We start from the raw sequence: 19,577 nt of genomic DNA on the forward strand, positions 1-19,577 counted from the left end.
AAATTTCCTTCCAAAATATATTAATGCATTATTCACGTTATCTTAATAGTCACATTTTTTCCCCCAGAAGATATCAAAACACAGTAAAATGACAAGACATTTATAGGCATTTATAGTCTTTCGGTTCAAATTAAATCCTATGTACTTCAATATGTGTGTAACAGATCAGAACACGGTACCCAGTATATGTTTTTGAGGAAATTATGGTTGCATCAGGTATCATTAAAGTAGAGAGTGCGTGTCTATGTATGTATGTATATGTACATACACATGTGTGCCAGCGCTCCTGGACACCCAAGAACTAGGTTGTTTTTTTGCAAGGAAGCCAAGTTTATGCTCGATCCTGGTGATATAACGAGCTTGTAGACAGTGTGGACTGTCACAGGATTGTAGAATAGTTCAGGCTGGAACAGCCTTGGGAGGTCACTAGCGCAACCTCCTGCTCAAAGCGGGGTCAGCCACCAGGTCAGACCAGGTTGTTCGTGTCTGTGTCCAGTCGCTTCTTGGAAATCTCCAAAGACGGAGTTTGCACAATCTGTCTGCACAACCTTCTCCGATGTTTCACTATCCTCATGAGGAGAAAAAATTTCCTTATATCCAGTCTGAACCTCTTTTCTTTCAATCCCTGTCTGCTGTCTCTCATTTTCCCTCCACTATAAAGGGCTTGCCTCCTTCTTAATGGATCATGACTTTTTTTGTGTACCAGCATGATAATGTAGGTTCATCTGTAGCATCAGAAAAAATGTTCTGAAGCATTTACAATAGCAAGAAGGATCAATTGAATACCTTTACTGATAATTCTTTTTAATGTTTAAACAGAAAGTTGTTACATGGCCTATTGAAATATAATTAGTGGTCACACAGTCATTCCAAAGTGGTACTGTCATATATCAGAAAGATAATGATACTTTGTTAGTGACTAATCCATATTTTTAATAAAAGAAGACATGTACAATATGTTTGGATGCTGGTCATATTGTGAAATACTGAACTCTCTCAATCCATGTTATTTTTTCATTAAAAGAAATCAAGCGAATGCAGAATTACTACTCAGCTACCATGACCCAGTTTCTTATATTCATGCTGTGAAATTAATTGGGTGAAATACTACCTCTTTCAGTTTACCTACTGTGGCCACTCTAATGTACAGGGTGGGGTAAGGCTGATGGGACAGGCTCTTTCATCTGTTCCTTTTAATTCTAGGACTTAAAAGGAGATTTCAAGTGAAAGATGAATGTACTCACTCACAGGATTGAGGCTATGTCTGTGAATGGAAAATGAAATTTCTTTTATGGTTTTTCTGCCATGTAGTCAGATGCTTGTACATTGTGTTGCAAATGTTATTATAGTCATTTTAACGTATTTTTTCAAAGTTAATCTTCAAATAATTAATTCCGATTCCATGTAGCTATATTTAATACATATTATGTTGCTACTGGTTCTATTTCCTGTGATAGTTTATGAACAGAGAAGAAAGTTGGATCTTCGTATGAATATTTGTGCTACATATCTGCGTTGTCTGTGCTCTTGTTCAGTGTATGTAGTGATTCAGACTCCAGCTTTATGCCTGTATTATTAGAGAGCAATGAAAGATTGCTAGCAAAATCTCTTTAAGAGATTAGCAAGAAAATAGCCGCGAAGCTGAAATGTTTTTACATATTCTTTTGGGGATGTATTCAGGTGTTCAAAATTATTGGTGTGGAAAAAGCACCTAGGAAAATTCATATAATTGCTGGGATGCATAATTTGTGTTCCTCTCTACAAATGTGAGATGTATATATTAGATGTCAATTAGATTATTTGAAATGAACTGTCAAATGCAAGTTAGTTCAGCACTTTCTGTTTTTAATGACTTTTGAATAGCAAGCAAAGGAGAGTACAATAGTGGAATAAGGAAGACATTATAGAAAGTACTTCACAAATGACATCCAAAGCCTATTCATATATACACAGAAATACCTATGATAACTAAGAAACTCAAGTGCTCAATGGGGTGAAAAAAAGCAATGGATTTACTGTATTTTGGAAGTATATATTACATTTACTAAAAATAAATAAAAAATGAGTATTCTCACATTCAAAGGGAAGTGGGATTTTTTTTGTTTGTTTTTGTGTGGTGATGGTTTTCTAAAGTCACCTCACTGAACAGGGAAAGGTATGTGTCATCCTGGTCCAAGGCTTATTTATATCAGTGGACTGATATACCATGTAGTGTGCTAGTATTAGAGCTAACATATGGAGACAGTAGGGTGGATCATACAGGTCTAGAGCTTTACTGATCTCAGAGTGAAAAAAAAAGAACACTGCAGCTAAAAAGTACCCTTTCTCCTGATTCTTCTTGCAAGAGAGTTGAGAAAGAGGGGAAGGAGAGCAAAAGAAAGGAGCAAAGATGGGACTAGCACTATAGAACTTTACACCTTCCCATGAAGCAATTTAATACCTGTGGTACATCTAAGCTGACTAAATGGGTTACTTTACAAGGAAGCAAACTCCCTTGCTCACTACCTTTGTACTTGCTTGCAGGTAGCAATTATTGGCTGGGAAGCCCCAGGTACCTTCATTCTAGTGTTAGAGTCAGTATCTGCGCAGGGGAATAGGAAAAATAATCTCCTTTTTTATCCCATAGCATTTACTGTAAATAGATATCAATAGAAAGTCTCATGGCTATCCACGTAAAAGCCAAAGGGGGGGAAATCAATTTTGTAGTAGATTAAAATTGTCAACATATTATGATGAAAGGGTCAATCACATTACATGTAAGTATATTTACATACACTTGAATTCTGCTGTGGAATGATTCAAAATGGTTTTAATAACCATATATTGAAGCTGGAGTTAGTCACATTCTAACGGTGTACAAATGGAATATGATTGACATTGAGTGTAACTCTTTTTAAGGAGCTGGCAAGGCATTAAGGGAGGGAAAATAAGTATGATCTACATTGACACAACACATGGCTCTTCACAGAATAAGTATCCCAAATCTTTAACATAGTGATGGATTGCAGCTTGTGCCAGTCATTTTTAGGCTCATTACTTCTGACATGGAGATTTCCTTTGTATGTAACTGATGGATATAAAATGTTTTGGGGTTTTATATGTGGGTTTCTTTTTTTTTTCCCCCCATAATAGTTATGAGAAAATACATACAATAAAACCTGCTTATTTGCATTTGAGGGTTAGGTTTGTTATATATCCCTGTGTAAGCAGTACCAACCCTCCTTCTGTCCAGAAGTTACCTGTTTCAGCTGTTGTTTTTGTTGTAGAAGGCATCTGGACAACAGTGTAGAATATTATATGATGACGTTGAAGAGGTTTGTGCAAAAGAATGAAAAAAAGGGGAGAGGAAAGAGCTGAAAAATAAAGGCAGAATTCTAGCCTCCAAGCAGAGACAGGTCAGTGAGGAAACAGAAGGTAGAAATAAAAGGTTGCTCCTGAGAGAGGAGGGAGGTCACCAGCAGAGTCACACGTGTCTGGGTTGTGCAACATTTTCATTAATACGGAAAAAGGGTATGTGTATGAGTAGACAGAATTTACTGATGACACCAAGTTTTCCAAGGTAATAAAAGCAAAGGCTGACTATGATGAACTGAAGAAAGATATTACTGTATTAAGTGACTGCAGTAAAATAGCAGATGAAATGCAACGTAGATAAATTTGAAGTGGTGCACATGGGAAATAAACAATTCTAACTTTACATATGTAATGACGGGTTCCTAGCTGACTATTATCACATGGAAATGAGATCTTGGAGTTATGATTGATAGTTCTATGAAAATGTCAGTTCAGTGCTCAATAACAGTAAAAAAAAAAAAAAGGCAGATCAAATGTTAGGTGTTATTAGGAAAGGCATATAGAATAAGGCAAATAACATTAATATGCATCTATAAAAATCTCTATTGTACTAACATTTTGAATACTGTCTGAAGTTGGTTCTAGTCCTACCATCTCTAAAGCATGTAGTGGAGCTGGAAAAACTGGAGAAAAATGGTGGGTATGACTGCACAGAAAGACTGACCCATCAGATTAGGACTCTTCAGCCCTTGAGAGGGATGGGTGAAGGTAGATGGGATGGAGATTTAGAAACCACGATTGTAAAGGAGAAACTGAGTTTGGGATGATTGCCCACTAGCTTTTCAGATTCAAGAACTGGAAACATTCAGTAATATTTACAGGAGAAAAATTTGTAAAAAAAAATTCAACCAAAACAAACAAAAAAGTCGACTCGTTCTTCTTTTATGTAACGTTTAGTCAGACTGAAGGACTCCTTACCACAAGATGTCATGTCAAAAATTGACTGGAAAAATTAATGAAAGAAAAAGTGCTATTACATACCAAATGATACTTTTAGCACTGAAAGTCCATGACCTGGTAATTGCTGGACATAGGGAAAGCATATTAAGGAAGGAGCACTGTACCCTTGCCACAGTAATGCACTCTCTGACTGGCATTGACCGTTGACTGCTGTTGGAGGCAGGAGCTAGACAGACCTTGGCAGGGCCATTCATATGTAAGATAGGATTTCAGGCAACACCTATATAAACCCACCTCCCTATTTATTTACGGTGCAGCTTTTTTCTTTCACCAGCTGCACAGCTAAATGCAAAGTTCTGGGCTTAGATTTAAAAAATCATAAAACATTATGATAATAATGATTTTTGTTTTTCTGATGCTATAGGAGGTAATATATATACAATTTGTCAGAGACTATGTATTCAAAGTGATATCTCTAAAACACCAGTTCTCCAAATTGCCAAGTCTACCTTTGCTGGTGAGATACAGCTAACTCATTACCCAAATTTTTCCTCTTTTTTCTCTGCCAAATTGAATGCTTAGGAAAACAAAATTCATTAAAACAATTATTAGAAGCTACATGCCTAAATGTTAGCTCTTATCATAACCAAGGCATCAAAATAATTTCCTTGCTCTTCAGAAGCATAGCTTCCCTGAATAGTTCAGAGAGCTCAGACTTGCTCATGAAGTTATAAGTTTAACCTTTCCTGGGATCACTCTACAGATTCCTTTGAGTTTTCTTTTCATTGTGTTCATGTCACCCATTCCCGTACTAATTCTGTTTTGCAATTTATTAACACATGCACTTTGCGTTTGCTTCTGTTTGACTGAAATAAATGGACATTTCACCTTTGACTTCAGTCAAAGCAGAAGCGAGCCACAAGCAAAGAACATGACAATACCTGCTTTTCAACTTGGAATTGACTATTTCCTTCATCTACTACATAAGCTGTGATTGCTAATGTGGGACCTGCAGGACTGTAGTTTGCAAGTTCGTAGTTTAAGAAGTCTGTACAGGCTGCTAAGCATAGAATTATAAAGCCAGTACATTTATTTCACATTTATATTTCTCCCTGCCTAAAACTTAGACACACACAAAAAAGAAAGCTCTCTAGTTAAACTGTCTCTTCTCTTCCACCATCACTGTTTTCAATTGTGCTGAATTTGTTCTAAGCAAAACTTATTTTCTTGATTTAAACAAAAAAAATTAAAAAATTAAGCAATATGCTTTTTAGATATGCCTGGAATATGCCTTAGTAGTTTTACAGTGTATATAACCAGTTGACAAGTAAATATATACGTTAGAGTGTACTGTAGTGTGGTCTTTATGGAAAAAAAAATAGTGAGGTTAGAGCTGATGAGCTAATCATTTGTTCATGAGATCACAGTATAGCAGAAATAATTTTTGTTTTCTTCACACTGTACATACTAAAACAAGTAGAAAAATATGAGCAATAACATGCATTGATGTCTTCATAACGCATGTCTAGAGTGTCTGACACCTGAAAGGTACATAGTAAGGGCCCTTTTCACATCCAAGGTATTCATTCTAGTCATACAGGACTAGACCGTTTTTGCTCAGCTGCACAGTGTAGCCCAGCAGCAGCAGTACGAGCCGCCTTCGTTTGTTGCTCACTGCAGTTGGTCAGGATGTACCTGAACACGCCTTTACACAATGTTGTATAATACGGTATATATTCTCTTGTAGCTATTTCATTCTTTTAATGAAGATATTAATGTACATCTTTTCATATTACTCTGTTCTTGGAAGATATTTGTGCACTGAATCCTCTCTGGGTGGGCTGAAACGGCGATGGTGGTTCTGCAGGTAATTCCTGCCCAGATGAGATGCTCAAGCCAGTGGCCGCAGTGCTTGCAGGGAGGCCGGGCAGACAGCAGGGTGCTCACGTGGCTTGGGGGTACCGGTTTCTGTCTAGCAAATATTCTCTCATGAAACAAACCCGTATCTTCTTGGTCCGCACTGAGGAGTCTCAGGAAGTTGAACTGAACTGCATGGGCCTCCTGACTGGAGGCATTTCTGGGCATTTTTGGAAGCGTGATTCCAGACACCAAGGGAACTTCAAAGTCAAATACAGAAGGAGCTTCATTTTTTCCACTCTTGGAAGAAAAGAAGATCAAATTTCCATCACGTCAGTTCTACTTACCATAGTATAGGTCCCTAAAATTTTTATTGGGCAGATACCTTTGCCTGACTTTCGTATCTGAAAAGTAGGACTGCACTGTACTTTCTGACAGGCGTGTTATGAAGATAAATACATAAAGCAGTAGTGAGATACCTTAGGTACTGTGCTTATCCTGGGCTACGGCTGCACTAAGTTACCCTGAGGTGGGTTCTTCGGGAAAGTCTGGGTAGCATCTTCTTCAAGGCAAAGGAGGAAAGATAAGCAAGTAGACATTGGCTTTATACTTCTGTAAGAAAATGAGTTTATAAACAAGGCAGAATTCTGAAATCCACTTCCAAAGCTATCATTTGCTCACTGGCTTGCTGGGACAGCTTGAATTTATTTTTGTCTATTTTTTTTTAAGTATTTCCTTGATAGATTTCCATATATTGCATTTTACTTTTCAAAAAATGTAGCCTAGAACTCAAGTTAAAATTATTCCTTCCACAAAAGCAAATTAACAAAAAACCCTCGGATCAACAGGTAGACAAGTTAAACTGATGTTTGTATTTGAAATATATATTTTCCTTCTAATCATGAAATATCAATGCATCTTAGATATATTTCTCACCTTTCTGTCATAAAATCAATGGGAAAGGAACACAAATCAATTTCAGTCTCAGAAAATAAGTTGTCAAGTCTTCAGGAATTAGTTTATCATTATCTGCAATGTATTTTAGAAAGAACAACAGTGTTTGTGACCCTCAGTTTTATGTTTTGTGTCTTTTTAAAAACGGATATAGTGGCATTCAGAATGTCACATGTCATTCAGGAGCAAGTTCTCAGCTGGTGTTTTACGAAAGGCCATTTTAAAACATCTGGACATTTTAGGATTTTGTGTGGCTTGTGTTTGATTTAGTTCTTTCTTTTACTTTTTTTTAGGTTTTGTATTACAGAAAAAGACTTACAAAATATCATATTACATAGTTATTAGTTGTACTGCTATCAGATATTAATATAATCTAATAATTGCCTGGGGGTTGTAATCCAAAGTCTTGTGAAGTTATTGCAACCTATTGAGTGCTTACACCTTTTGTAAAGTTGAACATCTCTTTAAGTAGGAAATTAAGAGCCTTATTGCATTTTAAAATAAAATTGAAGACACTCCCCACAACTCTTACCATTTTATTAGCATATACTAGCTGCATAACAGTTTCAAGAATGATAATCAGGACTGATAGGAGAATGCTACCCTGAGAAATCATTTAGTACATTGTCTTTGAATGGGAGAATGCTCTGAGTTTCTGAAAGTCAAAGCTCAGTTTAGGGTATTAGAAACTAGATATCCTGAAATGTAGGTACAAAACACTTGTATCTGAAAATTTTGACTTAACAGTAGTACTGGAAATTACAGGTTGTGCCTATCCTGCTAAATTAAAGATTCTCATGAAAACATTCTTGGCCACCAAAACCTGGCAGTTTGCGGTGATGAATACCTGGACCATCCCCTAGCATGGGTGTTGGCCCGGGCCAACCAGAAGCCCAGGCAGTCCCCAGGCACGGCTGAGCGGTTAATGTCGGCCAGAGAACAGTCCCTGCAGCTCTCCGTCCTTTGGAGTGTAAAACAGTTTGCTCACACAGACAGGGGTTGCACCATGTTGAAGGACCTCAGTGGCATGTTTAATTCACTGTTGTAACTACACAAGAACCATGAATCCTGGAAAGATTCTGTAAATGTTTTTATAATCATCTGATTCTTAAAAGAAGGAATCTGAACCTTAGAAATGTCCAAACTTCACCAAGAAATTAAATAGTACCATCTAGAGATCAATGCTAATGTTAGCTATGTAATCTCTTAAAGCCGCTACCAGGCATGAACACCAGCTCTGTGCTCATGTGCATAGGTGCACCATAGATTTCTGGCAGTGTTTTCTGATCAAAGTCATTACCGTGGCAAGTGGTGAATCTCCACAGGTGCAAAATGCTAATTCATAACATCTTAGATTTCTTACTAAAGATGGGATGTAACAGAGTTCTGTGTGTCTGTGTCATCTGCCATGCTGTCAACATTGAGATAACCAGGGAAAGACAACATTACACCAGAAAAACTTTCACTGCCTTTTGAAGCAAATTAGCCCTATAATACCTAGGGGCAGCAAAACCGTCAACCAGTGTTTAATTATGAAACTATTATTTCTTTTTCTTTTGGTGTTGCTAAAAAAAAAAAAAAGAAAAACTGAGTAGTTATCTTATTTTTAAAAAATTTCAAATAAACATTGTAGATTTCAAATATATTTTATACAGTTTCAGTATGATTCATTCTAACATGTCAATAATGCTAGTAACTTTGCATTTTTGTGTCATTTTATTGTATTTGATATTTTTATATTGGAGCAAGACATTAATAAAAACTATTTCAGTGTTAGCATATCAAATCTATCAATATGATATATCATGTTAACGTTTGATGCTGCATCTGATAAAAGTTTTCCCTAGAGGCCCTAAACTAAAAAGCAACATGTTTATAGTTTCTGAACCCTTTTGTTGAAGTGATATTGCTGAAAGAGAGCTGGAAAGGCAACAGAGGATATTTGGGATGTTCCTCTGGTCTTTGTACCCAGAAATCCCTTTCTGAAAAGCATTTGTGCAGCCCTACAGTCAGGAGAAATAGGTTGCCTTAAAATAGTTAAAACAAGGCTAAAGAACCACATCTTTACTTTTTAATGGGCTGAAATCAGAAAAGATTGGGAAATTGTGTTTAAGTTTTTTTATTAACCCATTATTTTAAATTTTTCAGGGGTGAAAATGATTAATTAGTTTTAAACCACAATAAAAAATATTTATTTAGAAACAAATTTAAAAACTGTGTTGTACTGAAGAAATGTTTCCCCTATTAGTGGCAAGTATTACTGAATACTTCCTTGATGCATAGATAATGTCTCCCAGAGGAAGTATCAGTAAATGCTCATGGGTAAAGCATTCAGTGATGAGATGAGTATTCTTTTCTTGGCCTTTGTGTAGACTGCTTGCGCAGCTTAATTCAGTTCATTTAATACTGCTATGTTATTTTCAGTTATTCTGTAAAGTTAGATAGCAATACTTCCCGAATCAGAGGTATATGTGAGAATAAACATAGTAGTAACTGAAAAACTCAGATACTACAGTGATTATCTATTTCTGCATATCTAGAAAAGATCTTAAACATCTAACATTAAGAATACACTACATTAAGCTCAGCAAAATGCTCAGTGGAAAACCAGTTTATATAAACGCAGTGACCAAATGACTATGTATTGATGCTCTTCCTTATACTTCCTTATAGTGACATTTGAACTTAATTTTCTTAGGGAAGAGAAATGGATCTGTGAATTAGACAAACTCTGATTGATAACTTTGACATATAGTGCAGTACAGAGAGTACAAGCATCTAAAGTGAGCCATATGCTGTAACTTCCAAGTTTATTACAAGTCTTTATCTTTGGCCTGCAAAGAGTAAAAAGAAACTGATTTCACACTTATCAATTCACTGCTTATTTTTCAGCTCAACAGAAAGCTTTTTAGTGAGTGAAAGGAAATCAATTGATAGCAGTTGCCTCTCTAGTCTGTTTAGAGATTATCTAACCGTGGAAGCTAATCCAAGAAAATATAGCTGGATCTTAAAAATTAGGGTGGTTTGACTTCATGAATTAGTCTGACATCATAAATTTATTTCATAATAGCTACATATGATAATAGACTAAATTAAGCATGTTTCAAGTTCAGGTTCAAAGCCTGCAAAATATGCAATTTAACCAAATCAACAAACCTGTAGACTTCAGGAGCTGTATCAGGATACTAGAGAAGAAATGAAATTAATTACTCCTGGGACTTGATCAAGCTCTGAAAGGAAGAGTAGATATACTCACATGATGTTTAGAGTAAGAAGTTGCACAAAGAAGTCTGTGGTGGCTTCTCAACACTTCTGGATCAATGTGTCATTTTGGACAAGTATTGTAATTTTTCCGTGCATAAATTTTTCCATCTATGTAATGGAGATAAAACATTCCCATTCATATGAACTGCTCATAGACCTGTGAATTTTTCTTATTTTGATACTAATCAAACTGAGACTAAACATACTGATTTCTTCCAAGAACATATTTTTCAGAAGTTCAAGACCTTACTTTCAAAACCAGTTATTAGGCAGAATTATTTTTTCATAGAATCATAGACTCATAGAACAGTTTGGGTTGGAAGGGACCTCTAAAGGTCATCTAATCCACCCCCCCTGCAATGAGCAGGGACGTCTTCAACTAGATCAGGTTGCTCAGAGCCCCGTCCAACCTGACCTTGAATGTTTCCAGGGATGGGGCATCCACCACCTCTCTGGGCAACCTGTGCCAGTGCTTCACCACCCTCAGTGTAAAAAAAAGTCTTCCTTACATCTAGTCTGAATCTACCCCCCTTTAGCTTAAAGCCGTTCCCCCTTGTCCTGTCACAACAGGCCCTGCTAAAAAGTTTGTTGCCATCTTTTTTATAAGCCCCCTTGAAGTGCTGATAGGCTGCAATAAGGTCCCCCTGAAGCCTTCTCTTCTCCAGGCTCAATAACCCCAACTCTCTCAGCCTTTCTTCATAGGAGAGGTGTTCCACCCCCCTGATCATTTTCGTGGCCCTCCTCTGGACTCGCTTCAACAGGTCCGTGTCTTTCTTATGCTGAGGGCTCATTTTTTTCATTAAAAGTAATGAATCAGTAAGATTTTCAGCACACTTCAATATTTGGGTGATTTTCATTCTCATTATAGAGTGTCTACTGTAACCATTATTCAAATTTCTATTAGTCATCACACATAGTCTGTCTTTTCTATCTGCATATAGAGTCTAAATTCTCTCGTTATATGTGTCTATATATGCATGTTTACATTTTTATGAATATATGTTACATATACCATGTGCATACATGTGTAAATATATGTATACAAATAAGGGATTGTATTTTTAAACACAGACACATGTATGTATATATTTTAAACTGTCTTCTATGTTATTTAGGATGTTGAGGTGCATCATTGAATGAAGTGTTCAGGAATATGGTAAAGGAAAGAAAAAGATGCTGGTTTAATTCAATGAGAGGTAATGATATGAATTGATGAAGCGATGTACAAGCAGATTGTGTAGTATCTGTGTCAGAATGATTGAGCTTGAAATCTGATCAAAGATGGGAATTATTGAAAGCTAGTGTTTTAGAAGTCGAAATTCTTCTTTGACAAGGCAAGACAAGACTGCAATAACCTTGACTTAGACGTGGAATCAGAATGATTAGAGTCAGTGCAAATTTCAGACCCACTCCCTGACAATAAATAAATGGAGGTGTCGAGTCTCATTTCGATCACCTTCAGTAATGACCTTGAATGCATGCAAATGTGAAATTTGCTCAATGGGGACTCTGTGGCAACTCTGCGATTCAACTGTGAAATTAGAATAGCTTGTACTTAAACTGGAATTTCACACCTGCTGAACTAGCAGTCTCTTTCTGACTTACAACAGGAAGGAAAGAAACATTTTACAAAGCCATGTTTCCATTTGTTTATACGAAATAATTTCTTTTTCCTCAGTTATGACTAAACAGGCTAAAAATAATCTTAAAACCTAGCTGGGGGAACCTGAGACAAAGTGACGGTGGTGGATTTTATTTGAAAGCTATGCTCACTCAATTTTTAAAACATTTTTCACTGTTGAAATAAATATTACAATCTTTATAGATGTTGTATGAATAAGAACTTACCGAAACACCAAAAGTGTTCTGGTTCTTAAAAAGGAAAAAACTTCAACACAGTGTATCTGATACATTAAATAATAGAATTGTTAGAATTACTAAAGTTGAGAATAATAGATATATACTTGGTTTCATGGGTCAGTCTGCTTGTTTATTTCTTGACCTTGCTGTAGAGAGAATGTTTTTTAGAATTGGATATTAGGAAAAATTTCTTCACCGAAAGGGTTGTCAAGCATTGGAACAGGCTGCCCGGGGAAGTGGCTGAGTCACCATCCCTGGAGGTATTTAAGAGACATGTAGATGTGGTGCTTGGGGACATGGTTTAGTGGTGGACTTGGCAGTGCTAGGTTAATGGTTGGACTCAATCTTTTCCAATCTAAACAATTCTATGATTCTATGAATATTGGCGGCGTAGACAAACAGTGCTTTCACAGCAGGGAGTCTCAAATAGAATTGCATATTACAAAGCATTTTTTTGTGAGGCAGGGATTGGCAGTTTCTGATTATATACATCCTCTGGAATTGCATCATGACAGTGTTGCTTCCTGTTTTGGCCACCATATGGAAAGAGATAGCTGTTACATCCTAGTTCCATTGAACACATTGCCTAGGTCCTACCCATCAAGGATTTTTTACAAATTAACTAAATTAATATGCACACAAAATGCTGAATTACCAAAAAACGTAAATGAAAAGTGGAATAATTTTTAATAGGATACATATTCTTTTTTAAAAGATTTAATGGTCAGCTGCTTAAACTATGTCCGACAAATTAACCTAAGTCATGTATACAGCTTTCTTCCATATGGATAGTTGTTTCTGGTGAGTAATGTTTTGTATATTTTCTGTGAGCACATTTTCTTGCTCAAACACTTATAATGAAATGAAAAACAACAAAATAGCAATTGTTTCTATATATTTTCAAATTATGGCTGTGTAAAAACTATACATGGTACCACGCAAAGCAGAGGAATCTCCATTATACCCTGGAATGTCTCCCTATATGCAATAGAGCGAAAATGTCTATATTGGGGTTCAGGCAACAATACCTGTGTTTTAGAAGGCACTTTTTGTCTAATCTGGTGGTTAGGACATCTTTCCAATCTTCAGATTTTAGCCCTGCTCCTTTTTAAAAGGGTTGAATTGAGAACAAGTCCAGTCCTTATCTGTTCCTACCATCGTTAGTGCTTCAAACATTTGTCACTTCCCTGAGATAAAATCTCATGCGTTGAAACTGCTCAAACAGAGAAGGAACTGAAACATTTGTAGGGACTTTCCTGCTCTAGATATCAGACTGTTATAAGAAGAGAAGAGCACCACCACCACAACCTTCTTCTTAATGAATCAAACGCTGAGTCACCGAGCCACTAGGTGAAGTCAACCCTTATTTGTTTGCTTTTATTACAATTGCCAAAGGAAAAAAAAAATCAAGTGAAATTTCAATATCATACTACATTGTATCATCAAATACTATTAGAAAACACACAAAATACATTTTAATGCATTTTCAATCTCTCAGGTTTTCTCAATTTTTGTGCCATAAAAAAGGAATTACATGAACATATGCCTGCTATCGTTCAGCTAGTCCTGCTGAACCCATTCTCTAATAGGGTTACCTCTTAGCTGGAAAACAATTTCTGTTTTTCTCTTTCATCTTTGTCTTCAACATTCCAGAGTAATAGCACAGTCTGGTCTTTGGTTTTTTCTATTGCACTTTCTTCCGTAATCAGTTCACTATTCTTAAACATTTGTTTACAGGTACATTTTATATTAGGTGTCTATCTCTACAGTTAATCAACATACAATTGATCAAGGTTACTTTTACAATACCTTGTTCTGTTTGTTTGTTCTTCTTATTGAAGCCATGTCTAAAAAAGTATCACCGGTTGGAGATTCAGTGGTAAAGAGATCGTCAGCTATCACATCCAGATATGCCTACTCCTAAAGGCAATATTTGTTCTCTAAGCTGTATCTTCAATGTAAAACATAATTACCAATATGATTTACTCCCTAATTTTCAGCAGAGGTCTCTACTGTTATCCAGAGCCAATGCTAGTGGTCTTATCACTATTCTAAAAGACTTATTTTTGGTTTTTGTTTAGGAGATTTCTTCTGTTCTAAAAAGTTGAAGCAAAAGCTAAATGCTGGCAGATTGGCTATGTTTAAATTTGATTCAACCATCGTGGAAAGATTTTTTCGGTAGTTATATATGCTCATAAGAGGCACAAATTATGAAAAAAATGTTGCAAAATGCATCCTCTCTTTCTGTGATCAGAGATCAGATCTCTCTTATGTAGCTTCCTGGAAATTTTTCTGGATCACACTGCATGTAACAGTGATAGAAACATAACCATTTGCATTTCACCAAAGCCTTTTAGAGTACACTTTGTTTTGACAGATAGTATTTTAATTATTCGTTAAATATGTAATTATTGCGAGGCAAATGGGTTGTGTTTCAGTGTAGTTGCGCAGAATCCACAGACCCCAGTCTAGGAAGTGCCTTAGGCAGATGCTTATCTTTAGACTGATGAGGTTTGTTAACTTAGATAAAACTAAACTTCTGCTCTAAGTGGTTTGCTGGATTGGGGCCATAGACTGTAATTGAGTTGGATTTTTATCTTTAATCCTTCATCCATTTGTTAAAGTTTTTGATGAATTTTGTTCTTTTACACAGAATTATCTTTGTTTAATGCTACTGGTTTCCTAATGTAATTATCTTCCAGGCTTCATTAATCATGTTTAAAGTACTTTCAGATATTCATGCATAATTTCTGCATGTTAATTTAACTTGGTTATTGGAATTTATTTCATGTCCTTAAATATCACAGGATACACATCTGTATGTGTGTCCAGCTTAATAGACTGATCTGATTCTCAAATTGTAAGTACACTTATATTTGTATAAGGCTTAGCTATAATGAATAGAGTGTCACTTTTGGCAATCTTTTACATTGTAACTGCAGTGCATACACTTCCCTCCTAAGACAGGCCTACCGAAACCTGTACTTCTGAAAGTTTCTGAAGTAACTGCAGATAGAGGCTGTTCACTTTTTGCTGTGAACATTAGTTTGCATCAGAATCTATTTCAGCGGTGATATTAAGTGAGAAACCAATGAAAAGTAGATCAAATAGAAGCTGACATTTGAAAAGATAATATATTGAAGGTTAAAGAATATATTAGTTATGCATATGGTTGTTTTTGTAAGCACAAGGGTTTGTTACTGAACTCTCTGATTGTCTTTATTTTCCCCTTGTTTGTTTTGTAACAATTTAGTTGTTCCTTTCAGTTAGAATGTCAAAATTTTCAGACATGGATCACATAAGATGTATGTATGCTTGTTTAGTATCTATCATAATGATTCTAATGAATGCCTACGACGTCTGCCTTCAAACAAATAATCATAATCACATAAGCAAATGGATACACTTTACCGGTCTTAGGAGACAAGAGCATCCTGACAAGTACTGCTGCTTCAAATACATCGTAATAGGCACTGATCCTTCCCCAATAAGCTAATTAATTATTAAACAGTTTATTTATTAATTATTGCACATTATTAATAATTACAATTTTACAGTACCCATGGAATTGGTAACAACTGAAAATTTATTAACAAGTTTTGAGATAATGTACCTTGAAATATATTTTCATTATTTCATACTTTTTGTATTGAAAATGTTCAGAATTTACTTTGGGAATATTTAAGCAATTTAATTGTCAGATTTTACCTCTGTTGCTTTTTATCATATAATATAGTTCTGTTGTTTTCTATCTAACATATTCCTTCTTAATTTTCATTAGTCCTTTTTTTCCCTCTACCAGTATACTTGGCCGTGGTCCATATCCTTGCTGGTTCACGCTATTACAAATTAATGTGATAACGGTAGTTAATGATGACTGATTAAAAACATTGTTCTAGAAACTGCAAATACACTTCTAAATTGTCCTTTCAGTGCCCTTTAAACATTCATTCATTAGATCCTGCATATTTCATGTTCTTCAGAGAGAGAGAGAGATGAGGAGAGAGGTGGGCAAATTCCCTCCTTAGGCTAAGTGTTTCTTCATACCCAAAAATATGCCAGGAGGGAAACTGTCAACGGCCCAGTGCTCCATAGGTAAAGAAACCTAAGGGTATTGTGAAATTAAGCAGAGAGCTCTGTGGATATGGTTCTGGTAGTTCTGAATATTCCGCGTTTCACTAGTTATCTTCAGAAAGGCTCCTTATTTGAATTTTTTCTTTTCCTAAGATGATTTAATGGGAAAGCTGTGCAGCATTATGGTAGATTACTACTTCTACTCAGATGAGAATATATTCATTTAATAATCTTTTTTAGTATTCTATTTTCAAGTGTTTTAATTCTAAATACAAAGAGTAGGATTTTACCCATATTATGTTTGTCCATTTATATGTAAAAAGCCAAAGTAGAAAAGACGTTTTGTTGTTGCTTATAGTTCTCTTGAGTTATGACTATGTCTAGGTGAATGGTTCATCCCATCAAATCTGAACCTAGCTAATAAAAACAAGATCGTTTTTGTTCAGCAAATGCTAGTGCCTTGGTATGTATTAGATTCAGACTTAACTCTGCTGAACTGTTCACCTCCTTTTAATCATTAATCAATTTAGTGACAGCTTAAACATATGAGCAACTTTTTTATGACACTTGTATCATGCCTTTAATAGCAGAGATGAAATGTTTTAGTGTGATGCTTTCTGGAAAATGCGCTGTTCTGTATCTTCTATCTTCCTTTCATTTTATGCATTTAAGGGTATATGGTCCCCAGAGTAATAAGATGTTTAACCGTCAGTCCTCATAAGTCAACATTAGAGACACTATATGTCCAGTTTACTGCCAGATAATTTGCTGATGGACGAAAGCTGTTGTTGGCTACATGGCCAGAAGCTACCAGCAAACTGTATATAGCGAATAAAACCTAAAAACTTAGTTTTGTGTCAGTTTCTACTGGTTTATAGTGAGGACGTAAATGGACGATCAACTTTGCAGTTAAAGATCAGCACTACTTTATTAATTGCTGTGGGGGCAAGATTAATTATCTGAACTTACATTTGGTTCAGTTGGTTGAGAAATGTATGTAACTTTGCAGAGCTAAAACATGATGTTCCTTTTTAAAAAAGTTAGTCCTTTTGCTTGCTGCTAGAAGTTTTCCATCTTGGTGTGTGCACATGTGTACGTCTGTGTGCGTGAGAGAGAGAGAGAGTATGGTGGCAAGCACAGTCTTTAATTGTAAAAACTTTTTCAAAGAGCGATAGAGATGTCGACCCCAAAGGAAAACATGCACGAACAGGAGCAATAGATACAGCTATGGCTTTGTTAAGTTTGTATTGAACTTAATATTGCTTTTGTAACTGTAAGATAAAACCAAAGAAACAGAAATAGGGAAAAATATGTTTTGTTACAGGGGAAGGAATAATTTATCATTATTTTAATAAAGATTATGTGAATTGGATGATGTTTTGAATGTTAAAAAAGTAGATCTCAATTTCCAACAGAGTATACACAGCATTCGCTGTAGCGTTAGCTGGGAAATGCTGCAGCCTGGAAGGTCTCCACATAAAACATTAATTGTATTAAAAAACAAGGTCATAACATTATGTCTTCTATATTTTAAGTAGAGGAAAAAAACCTTATCATTTAGATCTTTTTCTTCAGCCCAGGCTAAGTCAAGTAGACTCAAGTAAATGTTGTGTGTCTATTGCAGAACTAAATTACATTGCATATAGCGAGGTAAGTGTAATAGTTAAAATTAAAAATTACTAAAACCTCTTAGGTGCTTGTCAAATAGTTCTATTGGTCTATATATATATAAAACACATAACACTGCAAGAGAAACACTTTGTTTTCATTTGTTCAGACTCATCTGTATGATTAATTTTTGACTTAGCCTACCCATGAGTGAAAATCCCAAATGCACACTCATGAAATTTGTGTGCCAAACCACGTCATCAACTACTCTTTCTGAAATACTCATGTAAAACCAATAGCTGTTACAAAGGATAGAAATGTGACAAATTAAAGGGCGATTAAAACAATCGGTAGTGCTCATTTAATGTTCTTGGTTGTATGGATATAGGCTGAATTTACTGCTTAGCTTTGAAGACAGCTATTAATTTTCTAATGGTTTTTTTCCAGTTTGCTCATTCCAAAGGTATCTGAGCGATTTAGAAATACCATTGAACTTACATTCACATGACTCCAGCAAGGTAAAAGGGATGTTGTTATCCTGATTTATAAATGAAGATCTGAAATGCAGAGAGGATTAGATCAGAAGTATGTACTTCTTATCTTCCACTAGGGACACCTCAGACCTAGTTTTTGTAGCTTTTAAAGCATTCAGAGCGCAGATCTCATTGTCCTCAGTTGCAGCTGTGAGCGCTTGGCAGCTTTGGAAATCAGGTGTTAGATAGCTGCATGTAGACCTGCGTATGAGCAATGGACAGAGATCACTAGCGAGAACTCAGCTTTAAATGCCTTGGCTATCACCACGTAAGACAGAGCTCCAATACATTTCTTTTGGCAAGTTTGACCCCAGAACTGCTCTTTCTGCTCTCGCCTCTGTACCTTATTCATGCTTTCCAACTCCTATAACAAGGGAAACGTACCTGACAGAAAACTGTTTCTTTGAATTCTTAATGCTTCAGATTTATCTGTAAAGTGGACCCTTTGCAGAAAATGATTCGGGATTCTGTGAACAACTTAATGCCATGTAATGACTGTTGTACTAAAGTTATGTCGAGATCATGTGCTTGATTACAGGTGCAAAGACAAACTGTAAATTCCAGCATTTCCCTAGTTCTAAGGCTTAGCTGTGAAGCAGTGTGAGGTGTGGTATTTGTTTCTTTGTATTTTCTAAACTTTAAAAGCAAGTTTTTAACAAACTTTTAAAAAATGGGGAAGTGTTGAATTTAAATCTGATTCCTTGATTATGAAGAGGTCAACCAAGAACTTGGCTAAGGAGGAAGCAGAAAATGTTATCTTTATATGCTTCTTTGTATGCTTTATATACTTTATAAACTACAGAAAAGTTTAATGAGAGTACCTACATATCTTAATATGCTTTAATTTTAGACCTGATGATAATCTCAGTCAGTACAAAAATATCCCTCAGTTTTAACAGAACTTTTAAAAACACTTGTCAACTAATTTTTCTTTAACATATTCATGTATACGTAAAACATACCAGTGCCTTTTGTGATAAAAAGGCTCATTCTTCATAGTGCATTCCTTAGAGTTGTCTTTATCAGTGCAAAAGGAGCTTTAAGTGTTACATTTTATACTCTTTATATTGGCAAGGAAACAAAAAGTCCCTTTGCAATTCTCATACCTTGAGGATGTGCTCATTACCAAGTCACAGACTTGGCATTATGCTTATCACATGGATGCCAAAAAAA

The 19,577-nt window shown here is 35.7% G+C and overlaps 1 protein-coding gene across 1 annotated transcript in view; it reads left to right on the forward strand.

The window, feature by feature from the left end:
• Positions 1-19,577, forward strand: part of ROBO1 (roundabout guidance receptor 1) — a 777,783-nt gene that overhangs the window by 125,853 nt on the left and 632,353 nt on the right. The gene's annotated exons all lie outside the window — the stretch shown is intronic.

The sequence above is a fragment of the Aptenodytes patagonicus genome, chromosome 1 (genome assembly GCF_965638725.1).
Source record: "Aptenodytes patagonicus chromosome 1, bAptPat1.pri.cur, whole genome shotgun sequence".
NCBI lineage: Eukaryota > Metazoa > Chordata > Aves > Sphenisciformes > Spheniscidae > Aptenodytes > Aptenodytes patagonicus.